Source organism: Acomys minous, assembly GCF_964271855.1.
Source record: "Acomys minous genome assembly, chromosome: 10".
Classification (NCBI taxonomy): Eukaryota; Metazoa; Chordata; class Mammalia; order Rodentia; family Muridae; genus Acomys; species Acomys minous.
In genome coordinates this window covers 48,613,487-48,625,322 of record NC_140491.1, presented here as the reverse complement: position 1 = coordinate 48,625,322, position 11,836 = coordinate 48,613,487, and positions in this window count along the sequence as shown.

Below are 11,836 nucleotides of genomic sequence, written 5' to 3'. Positions count from 1 at the left end.
CTCCATGACATGCTCCAGCCTTTTCCCTCTGTCCTTCCTCAGTGACACCAACACCTGAAAGACGAGAAGGCACAGTGGTCCCCATACTCTGTTGACTTTCCATGCTTGCCCCCTCAATGTCCCCTCTAATGTTCTCTTCCTTGCTGTGTGGCCCAGAGTACACCGCCCCTTTCTCTGTGGAAGGAAGTGGCCTGTGAGAAGCCTTCAGTCCCTCGTGGCATTACCTCATGCACCTCCTCCTCGGGAGGTAGGTCCTGTTCTCAGTTCACAGAACAGACGTGGGGAGTGGGGACATAGAAGGCTGAGGGTGTGTCTGTCCCTAGGCCACAGGCAGGAAGTGGCAGAGCAGGTCTTGGAAGCGCGCTCTGGTCCCTAGCAGTACAGGTTCTGGATCCATGTAGGTGAAGGACACTTGGCCAGTTCAGAGCCTCATAGTTGTAAATACACTATTAGGTCCCCCACCCTCCCAGTGTAGAAATTGGAAGCTTCTAGAAAGAAGTGAAAGTATCCTGCCAAGCCCTGTGGAAGCGAGTGGGACTGGGCTGGTGTCCAGAGCCCTTTCCAGGTGTGGTGCACACTGCAGGAGGGATCTGCTAACAGGTCTCCAGGGCTTAACTAGTGTGCAGGGGATCTACAATGGGGGGGGGGGGGGGTCTTTTCTGGACTGGTCCTGACCCAGCTGGGCTTGCAGTCTTAGTAGGAGACCTTTTATATGCTGGGGACATTGATTTGCTTGCAGTTAGGATGACTAGGCAGGCAGATGCGTGATGGATTGTTTTGTTAGGCCAGCCTGCACGAGTGAAAATCAATGGCAATCCCTCTGCACCTTGCTGGCCTCTGGGAGCATTTGAGATGCAGAGCAAGTTCGGAGTGGTGTTCTCCCCAAGGGCTGCTGAATTAGCTGAGATCTGGCAGAGTTAGCCATACTGACAAGCAGCAGGAAAACTGTTTCCTCCTGGAAGCACTTAGCAGTGGCCCAGCTCAGTGACAGCGTCATTTCTGTTCTCCCTGACTGAACTCAAGCAAGGCACATGGGCTTGGGAGCTCCTGCTTTTCTCTCCTTTGCCCGGTGCTGTTCCCGGCAGCAGCTTAGGTCAGCTCTCGCCATCTATGCCTGCAGTCACCCAGAGGACCACCCAGCTTTCCTGGGAGCAGGCTGGGCCACCACCCCCCCACCCCCCAACCACCACCACCCCACAAGGAGCTGTTGCTTGCCCCTTTTAGCTCTCCAGGACAGCCTTTTATGGTGCTTTGAAACCAGCCAGGAGCTTTCCTGTCACCCCATTCCTTCATCCTAAATGAGAGCGTTGGACCAGATGAAAGGCACTACGTGGTGTTGGTGAAGTCCCTAAAGATGGAGACTGAGGATGTTGCTCCATGGAGACCACTTACCTAACATAACATGCACAAGGCTTTGGGTTTATCCCCAGTACTACCTACACAGAGGAAGGCCCCCAAGGGACTCCAAGTTTAAGATTAGCAGCCCAAGAGTGTTGGGTGGATGGACCGTTTGGGCACACCTCACCTCACACCACCCCACCCCACTGCTCTCCCATGCGGGTATTTTCTAAGTGCCTTTTCTGTGCCCTACAGAGAGTGTGACCATCGTAGATGTTTCAGGAGAGACTTAAAACCTTGTGCCTCTGAAAGGACACAAGACTCAAGTATCTTTATTCCTTGTCTATGACTGGCCAGCTGCAAGAGCTTCTGTGCCCTTGTGAGGCAAAACCGGATGGATTATGAGAGGCCTAGAGGCCGTGGAGAGGAGGGCTCTGCCATAGTAACCTAGTAGTGGAGGCATGTCACTGCTCCCACCAGGAGCTCAGAGTTAGTAATAGTGCCGAAAAATCAAATCAGAGTCAACCAGTTAGACGTGGTGGTGACACACACTTATTTCTTGGGAGGTAGACACAGAGTTCAAGGCTAGCCCAAGCTACGTGAGACCCTGTCTATAAATAAGTAAAAACTAAATCTTTCTGAAGAAGAAACTTAAAAGCAGAAAACGTGAACATAGTATAAGGCGTTGTTTGTGAGGATGCTAAAACTCCTGTTGCACACAGACAAGTGTGGAAGAAAATGCACAAATGGTGGTAGCGGGACCATGATTACCTCTCGTGGGAATAAACAGGTGTCCCGAGCCTCCTCCATGCCAGAGTGTCTCCTGCGTGTTTTCTTGGGGTTCGTTCTCTTGCTTAACCTTGCAACATTGGGTCAGGTTGAGGTACAGAGAGGCTCAGGGACGTCTCCTGAAGCCTTACTCTTAGCTTCAAGCCATACTGTGTCCTCTCACTGCAATCACAGGATGCGTGAGCACGCCGGGCTGCCCCAGCACATGGGACACTGTCCCAGAGATGGGTTCTTCTTTTTTACTGTTTCCGCCTTCAAGAGGCCCATCTGGTCTACTGTTCAAGCCTACTGAATAACACTTCATGTGTATGTTTTAAAAGAAAGAACTGTTTGAAAGCTGTGGTTATTTTGTATTTATCTGACATGTACATTCATGAGTTTCTATGTAGCACATGTGTTCAGATGCTGACGCAGACCAGAGAAGTTTGATTGCCCTGGACTGGAGTTAAATACAATTATGAGCCACCTGACGTGGTACTGGCAGCTGCACCTGGCTATCTGCGAGAACAGTGCACACTCATGACCTCTGACCAGTCTCTCCAGGTCCTTATATTGTCTGCTAAGTCAGGATCTTGATATGTAGCCCAAGCTGGCTTCAAATTTGATCCTCCTGCCTCTAGTGTTCTAGGAGAATAGGCATGAAACCTCTCCTCAGGGGAGAAGAGGAAAGGTCGTAGTATCCTCTCAGAGTCTGGATGAGTTCTGACCACAAGCCCAGCCTGCCTGTCCCGGGAACCAGCCTCAAACAGCCAACGTCCACTACTGGGAAGTCAAACGTAGAGGACTAGCTGGGTGTGGGGGCGCACGCCTTTAATCCCAGCACTGGGGAGGCAGAGGCAGGAGGATCTCTGGGTTTGAGGTCAGCCTGGTCTACAGGTCTACAGTGAGTTCCAGGACAGCCAGGACTACACAGAGAAACACTGTCTCAAAAACTTTTTTTAAAAAGTTGATTCTGGGGCCAAAGCAGTGGCTCTCAGGAGTCAATAGTACTGGCTGTTCTGAAAAAGTCTGATTCAATCCCGAATACCCACGTGGTGGGCTCTGTAACTCCAGGCTTGGGGATCAGAGGCCCTCTCTGGCTACCAGGGGCACTGCATGCAGAGTGCACATACTCAGACATACAGGCAAAACACCCACCTATACACACACAATTATTAAAAAGGTCGATGTTGATGACAGTATCCTCTGCAGACCTCAATTATGAACAGGATGTGAGTGAGAGATGAGTCCCTGAAACAGCCATGAGAGTTTGGTAGAGAAAAATCCCTACCCCCAGCCAGGTGTCAACTGGCACTTAGCGTTCTCAGCTCACTGGCCCCCAGCAGGCCTTGCGTCTTCCCTTGCGCCCCTAGCACACTGTCGTGAGGATTTGTGACTTTCTGTGGGGCTCTCCCAGACGCAGAATTTTCACCGGCTTACTAGCTGTGGTCTGAATGGCTAAGGTGACAGGCACTAGGTTCTAGTTTTCCAAAAGTGACATTATGACACCAGCTGTTTTTCCAGTTGCATGACACTTCACTTATCACTGTGACATGTCTCTTTACGTGTTTTGCCCTCTCAAGGAGGTAATTATTGCCCCCCAGACCTCCCAACCCCCCACCCCCACCCTAACCCCCTGCCCCCCTCCCTCACCCCCGACCCCACCCCAGCCCCCTGCCCCCCTCCCCCACCTCCACCCCCGACACACATACAAGTGGTTTTCACACAAGAGCCAAACAGAAGCTCCGGTAGGCCAGACCCTGATCCCTGTGAGCCCCAGCGTGGCCTTTGCCATGTTTTGCATGGGCTCCCCCCTCCCCCCCCCCCCCCCCCCGCCTGGTTCTCCTCTCGCATTCTCTGCTTGCTCAGCATTCTTTCACCCAGATTCACAGGCAGGCTTAGGCCTGTGATTTTTCACTGCTAATCCACCTATAAGGAAGTTTGAGGGAATCAAAAGGGCAGTGGACAGAGGGCCAGGAGCCAAGAGGTGGGGAGAGCTTCAGCTGGCAAAGCGCATGCTGCTTAATCACCCACGGAAAAGCAATAGCCCAGGAGTGGTGGCGCATGCCTTTAATCCCTGCACTCGGGAGGCAGAGGCTGGTGGATCGCTGTGAGTTCGAGCCCAGCCTCGTTGACACAGCAAATTTAGCAGCAACAGCAACAGCTCAGTCCTTAAGTGCTAAGTGGCCAAGGCAGAATTCAGCCAGCTTCCAAAGCCCTTGTCCCTCAGCCTGAGCTTCCTGTGTCTCTCTAGTTTTGGTACTTGAGCTCGGGAGGCAAAAAGCATTCCATGTGTGTTTGACTTCACACTGCCTCCTAGACTCTAAACTTGGTGCTTCTGCTGGTGCCGTTTATGACTCAAGTCATTCTGTAAACGGAGGGCCAGGGGAAGGGGGAGGGGAAGGGGGCAGAGCACATTTTTATAATTTCCGCTTTCCCACAGCATCTATCTATGGAGGGAGGGGCTCCCCTAGGAGGGGGCTCAGCCAGAAAGGCTTCATTAGGCAATCAGACATGACAAGGACTCGCTGCCAGAGGCTGGTGGTGGCAGCCCTCACTGCTGGAGGCCTGCACAAGAGGGAGCCAGATCTGCGCAGACATCAGGGACAAGGAAGTGAAGAAAGAGGATTCAGTTGCACAGGGTAAGGTGTGGGGCGAGGTAAGGGAGTGTTGCGGGCTGCTGCCTTAAATAGTGTTGGAGATGTGAGATTGCCAGGGACACAGGTGGCAATCAGGAGAACATGATCAGACCTCAGGGAACCGCAAGCAAGAGACATTCGGATGATTCAGCCGCACAGTCATCCCCAAAGCTCTCAGCCCACACCAAGTGAATCAAATATGCTAATTTATGCTGCTCCCTGGAGACTGGACAAGGAGCCCCCATTGAATTTTTTTTTTTAAAGATTTATTTAATGTATATGAGTGCATGCACACCTGCAGGCCAGAAGAGGGCATCAGCTCTCATTACACAGATCTCATTATAGATGGGTGTGAGCCACCATGTGGTTGCTGGGAATTGAACTCAGAACCTCTAGAAAAGCAGACAGTGTGTTTAACCACTGAGCCATCTCTCCAGCCCCTTCCCCCCCCATTTAATATTTTTTTACTTTATTTATTATACATACAGTATGCATCTGATCACATTTAGGTGGTTGTAAGCCACCATATGGTTGCTGGGAATTGAACTCAGGACCTCTACAAGAGCAGTCAGTGCTCTTAACCACTGAGCCATCTCTCCAGCGCCCCCCCCCCCATTTACTATTTTTAATGTTTAGATTTATTTTATGTTTTGCCTGCATGCATGTCTGTGCACCCTATGTACACCTGGTGCCCACAGAGGCCAAAAGAGGATGTCAGATCCCTTGGAACTGGAGTTACAGATATTTCTGAGCCATGGTGTGGGTGCTAGGAATCAAATCTGGGTCCTCTGCAAGAGCAGCAAGTGTTCTTAACGGCTGAGTCACCTCTTCATCCTGCACCTGTTAATTTCTTTGCTATTGAGGTATAGCAAAAACAACCCTGGCAGGCCTGGGCTAAGCGTAGGGTGAACACCGGGGCCTGGCTCCCTACCACAGTGGGAGGCTCAGCAGTTCTTATTGCCTGTTTCCCAGATGAGAGGGAACAGGCAGCCTGCCAGCCCCCCAACATAGAGCCTGAGCATTCTCCAGGCTGGCTGGCTTCAGGCCACCTGTCCTGTCTCCGCCATTTTCCATCTCGGTGTAGGAGTGCTGGTATTATGGGTGTGGCTCACCACATTTGTCTTTTGTCTTTTTTTTCTTTTGTTTTTATTGTTGTTGTTGTTTTGTTTTTGGTTTTTCGAGACAAGGTCTCTCTTTGGAGTCACCTTGTAGACTAAGCTGGCCTCGAACCCACAGTGATCCACCTGCCTTTGCCTCCCGAGTGCTGGGATTACAGGCGTGCGCCACCACACCCGGCTGCTTTCTTTTGTTTTTACGTGCGTGACTATTTTGTCCCTGTCTATGTCTGTGCACCACATCCATGCCTGGTTCCAACGAGACCAAAGAGGGTATTGGATCCCTTGGGACCGGAGTGATAGACAGTTATGAATTGCCATCTGGGTGCTGGGACTTGAACTTAGGGCTTCTGGAAGAACAGCAAATAGTTCTAACAGCTGAGCCGTCTCTCCGGTCCCCACATTTAGCTTTGTACACGGCTTCTGGGATTGGATTTGAATCAGCAGGCTTGTGCGGCTAGCGCTGTTACCTGCTGAGTCAACTCGCTGGTCTTAATTCAGCTATTCCCTGTTTCCATAACCTCTGACCAGGCACAGACTGCATAACTCAGCAAGGGTGCTAGTTTACAGGCTCACAAGAGACGCGTGCGAGGAAGCCAAAGACTAGGTCTTTCAGGAGGTAGGGAGCCTTAAAAGGTATTTGAGCAGGAGAGTTGACCTGGGAGCTTTACAAGGATGTAAGGGAGAGTTGGAGGCCAGCACAGACTGAGAGGGCTCTTTGCAGGAGTTTCGAAACAAAGCTTGGACAGGAAACAGCAGGAAGGCTGTCAGCACAGGCTACCAACTGAGCAGCTCCTAGCCAGCACTGTCTACTCTCTGTCATTGCTTTGTCCTTGGGGCCAGCTGGCATCTGCCTTTGGCATTCAGTCTGTATATAAATTCAATTGTATCAGGCCAAGGCCTTGATGAAAAGAGAAAAATGAGTTTTCCGTGGCTTAGAATAGTAGTTGTGAGGCTGGGCAGTGGTGGCGCATGCCTTTAGTCACAGCACTTGAGAGACAAAGGCCGGTGGATCTCTGAGTTCGAGGCCAGCCTGGTCTATAGAGCAAGTTCTAGGACAGCCAGGGCTACACTGAGAAACCCTGTCACAAAGGAAAAAAAGTAGAGCCAAAGTCCCGCTCTGCAGCCAACTGCCCCGCCTTTCACTTTTACTAGCCATGTCGTCCCGGCAAGACGGCCTGTCTGAGCTTCATTTCCACTTACAGTAAAGTAGAGAGCAGTGCCTTCCATGTGCGTGCGTGCGCATGCGTGCGTATGGCATCTTCCTCGCATGCTACTAGCTCATCCCATACAGCGTGTTCATCCTTTGCTGTCACCCAGGAAGCTTCCTCTTACTTCCGTTCACCCTTGGAACTTGTATTCCACCCCAGCTTTGCTCACCACCCAGACACTTACAACGCATTGATTTCCGCCCATCCTCAGAAGGCCTGGAGCTCACGTGTAGGGCAAGCCCGCTCCCTGTTTTGGGAAGGGCTGGCTGCGGGCAGGGGATGGACTCTATTTCTTGTACAGAACTCACATGGCTTTCCGCTCTTCCTACAAAGGCAATGACATACTCAGCGTGGTTCCCACCACGCAGCCCAGACAAGACGATAATCCCCCATGTGGAAAGAATTGCTCTTGGCTCTGGAGTTCTTGGAGCGGTTTTTAGGTTTAAAATGAGGAATATATGCCTTGGTTTTGCACAAAAATAGGATCACGCTGAACACACTGTGAAGACTGGCTCTTCCGCTGTCTCTAAACAGTTTTTCTTCTCACTTCGAGTTCAGTGACCACTCACATCTGCCACAAGCCTCTCCAGTCTGGCTGCCCCTTACTGTGTACACATGGGTTATTTCTAATTATATCCTCTTAAAAGATGATGAAGGAAGCCAGGCGGTGGCACACGCCTTTAATTCCAGCACTCGGGAGGCAGAGGCAGGCGGATCGCTGTGAGTTCGAGGCCAGCCTGGTCTACAAAGGGAGTCCAGGACAGCCAAGGCTACACAGAAACCCTGTCTCAAAAGATGATGAAGGCCTACAAGAAGAGCATCGTGATGGGTGGATCGGGGCCCAGGGGCTCTGCCCAAACTATTGCACTACCCAAGGACAATGCAATAGTAAACATTGAACCCCTACTCTGATCTACCCAACGGACAGGACATTCTCCACAGTTATGTGGAGGGCGGGGACTGACTCTCACATGAATTCTGGTGCTCCATATTTGACCACCTCCCCTTGGTGAGGAAGCCTGGTGGCACTCAAAGAAAGAATAAGCAGGCTGTCAAGGCTTGATAGCCTATGACCATATAATGGGGGAGGAGGTCCCCCTCGGTCATAGACCTAGGGGAGGGGAATAGGGTGAAAGCAGGAGGGAAGGAGGAATGGGAGGATACAAGTGATGGGACGGCAATTGAGTTGTAATCTGAATAAATTAATAAATTTTTTTATTTAAAAAAAAAAAAGATGATGAAGGGCCTCCTGCCTAAGTATCTGCCCTCATCCATGATAAGCTGCTCAGGATAAAGGCTTAGGAATAAAATTGTGGGGTTATATTTTTTGCCAAGCATGGCAGTACATGGCTGGAATTCTAGTACTCAGGAGGCTAAGCTAGGAGGATTGCCCTGAGCTCAAAATCAGCCTGACTGTATATGGAAACCCTACCCTCTTAACCTCCCAAATGACTTTTTCTTTTCATTTTCCTAAGCAAGTGCTCTATCAGGGAACTCTATCCTTGGCCCTGCCTTTTTGAAAAACTTTTTTTTGTTGTTTTATTCATTTCATTTTATGTGTGAGTATTTTGTCTGCATCTATGTACGTATACAACATGCAGGCTGGTGTCCATGAAGGTCAGGTGACTGCACAGGGTCTCCTGGAACAGGAGTTATGAATGACTGTGAACCACTGTGTGGGTGCTGGGAATTGAACCCAGGACCTTTGGAAGAACAGTCAGTGCTCTGAACCATCTCTCCAATCCCCCATTCCCCAAGCTTTTTATTTTATTTTATTTTTTTCCCGAAGCTTTTTAAAAAAAGACTTACTTTTTTTTTAGTCATGTGTATATTGATGGTGTATGTGTGAGTGGGTGCAAGTGTCACAAAGGCCAAAAGTGGGTGTTAGATTCTTTGGAGCTGGAATTGGGCTGTGAGGCACCTAATGTGGGTGCTGGGAATCAAACTCAGGCCTCTGTAAGAGCAGCATGTGCTGTTTATTTTATTTATTTGTTTGGTTTTTGTTTATTTAATTTATTTATTTGGCTTTTCGAGACCGTTTCTCTGTGTAGCCTTGATTGACCTTGAACTCACAGGCTGGCCTCGAACTCAGAGCTCTGTCTGCCTCTGCCTCCCTAGCGCTGTGATTAAGGGTATGCGCCACCACCACCCAGCGCAGCCTGTGCTCTTAACTGTTGAGCAATCTCTAGCATGCATTTGTTTGTTTGTTTGTTTGTCTTTCTTTTTTTTTTCTTCTGGTTTTTCGAGGATAGAGTTTCTCTGTGTAGCCTTGGCTGTCCTGGACTCTCTTTGTAGACCAGGCTGGCCTCGAACTCACAGTGATCCACCTGCCTCTGCCTCCTGAGTGCTGGAATTACATGCGTGTGCCACCATGCCCGGGTTGTCTGTTTGTTTTTTGAGAAGGGGTTTCTCTGTGTAGCCCTGACTGTCCTGGAACTCCCAGGTTGGCCTCAAACTCAAAGATCTGCCTGCTTCTGCCTCCTAAATGCCGGGATGAAAGTCGTGCGCCACTACATCCTGCTGGCTTCAGCCTTTACGCTTTTATATTCCACAACAGGGTCATATGTCTGAAAGACGATCTTGAACTTTCCATGTTCTCAAAGATGTCCTTAAACTTATGACCTTCCTGCCTCTACCTCCCGAGTTCTGGATTAAAAGCATGCACCCATCACCTGGTTTTGTTTGTTTTGTTTTTGAGACAGGGTTTCAGTTTGTCGCTCTGGTTGTCCTGTAACTCACTATGTAGACTAGCCTGGACTTGAACTCACAGAGATCCACCTGCCTCAGCCTCCCAGTGCTGAGATCAAAGGTGTGGGCCACCACGGCCTAGTTGCCTCCTACTTTCTTTGCTTGAGATAGTCTTGTTAAATTTCCTAGGCCACCTCTAAATTTACTTATAACGTAGCTCGCCTCTAATTTGAAATCTTTGCATTAACTTCTAGAGTAGCTGAGATCAGCACATACGTCCCAGCCAGGTGCGTTGATGGCTCACACACCGGTAACCCCAGCACTCGGGAGGCAGAGGCAGGCGGATCACTGTGAGTCCGAGGCCAGCCTGGTCTACAAAGCGAGTCCAGGACAGCCAAGGCTACAAAGAGGAACCCTGTCTCAAAAAAAAAAAAAAAAAAAAAAAAAAAAAAGAGAGAGAGAGAGAGAGAGAGAGAGAGAGAGCATAGAGAGCATAGAGAGCATACACCCCAGGCCCAGCTCTTGATCTACATTTTAGTCTGACTTCTGCCTGCAATCCTTCCCTTCCATTGCTGGCCTCCCATCCCAGGGATGCCGCCTAATTAAACACCTGCACCAAGCCCCACCCCACCCCACTCCGAATGGACCCTCCTGGGTCCAAACAGTGGGTAGGACCTCCTTGAATCTGTAGCCCAGTAGTGAATTCAAGATGTACTCTCTCAGTGTGCAGGCCTAAGCAGACCCAGCAGGGTGTGTATGTGTGTGTGTGTGTGTGTGTATGTGTGTGTCTGGCTTTGTGTTTTGTTTTTTGGGTTTTTGTTTTGTTTTTTCAAGACAGGGTTTCTCTGTGCAGCCTTGGCTCTTTGTAGACTAGGCTGGCCTTGAACTCACAGAGATCCAGCTTCCTGTTTCTGTCCGTGTGTGTGTGTGTGTGTGTGTGTGTGTGTGTGTGTGTGTGCGTGTGTGTGTGTGTGTGCGCGCGCGCGCGCGCGCGCTGGCTGTCTTATTCAATCATTCTTCATTTTGCTTTTTGAGACAGGGTCTGTCACTGATCTAGCACTCATTGGCTTGGTTGGCCTTGGTGACCAGCCAGCCCCAGGGATTGTCCAGGCCGTCTTCTCAGAGCTGGGACCACCGATGTGTGCTGCTGCACCAAGCATGTCTCCAGACAAGGCTAAGCAGAATCAGACCCAAAGATCAAGACAACAAAGGGGACAACGAAATCTGAAGGCAAAGTTGCCAACCCTCTTGTCCCATTTTAGTCACCCGTCAGGTATCTGTAGGCGCCAGTGAAGGCTCAGCGTTTTAGCAAGGACAACCTGCAAGCTTCTCTGAAAGTCAACTGCACATAGGCAACTCTAGAGCCCAAACATCAGAGGTGTGATCTGCAGAGTTGCCATTGGGCAGCTAGTAATGTCCTGTTCTCTGGGTGACCTCCAAAATGAATGATTTTGATGTCAACCTAGAACAAAGGCTGTGGCTTTGCTCTGGCAGGTCGCCTGGCATCTGGGGCTCTATTGCATAAGGCTTTTCGTCGGCAATAGCTCCCCGCCGTGAGTGTGGTCATCTCAAACACTACTAGTTTTATTTGGTGTGTTCCTAAGGGGGCTTCAGGTCTGAGAACATTCCAGCCTTGTGGTTCGTCTGATGCTTAATGACAATGCATGCTCTGAACAGGTAAAGAGCCCAGGGTTTGTCTTTTGTCCCCTTGTGGTGCTAAAGGAATCTGTGACATAACCCAAAAGTGCCTTTCAGTCCCAGCACTCAGAACTAACCGTGTGCATACTCCACAGTACCATATCTGCTTGCATCGACGTGTATAGCCTCAGAGACACAGGAGTCTACCTGAACTACTGAAGTGTGTATCCCCTCCCCCACTTAATCTTCCTTCATCGTCACACACCCTTTGTTGGGTAGTCTTTATTGTCAACGCGCTACAACCCAGTCACCTAGGAAGAGCTTTGCCTTACTGCACATGCATTTTGGTGGCCCATGGGAGGAATCCTTAATGTGCTGGAGGGCACAGTTTGCCTCACTGTACATGCATGCCAAAGCAGTGTAGGCCACCTCAGCCCAT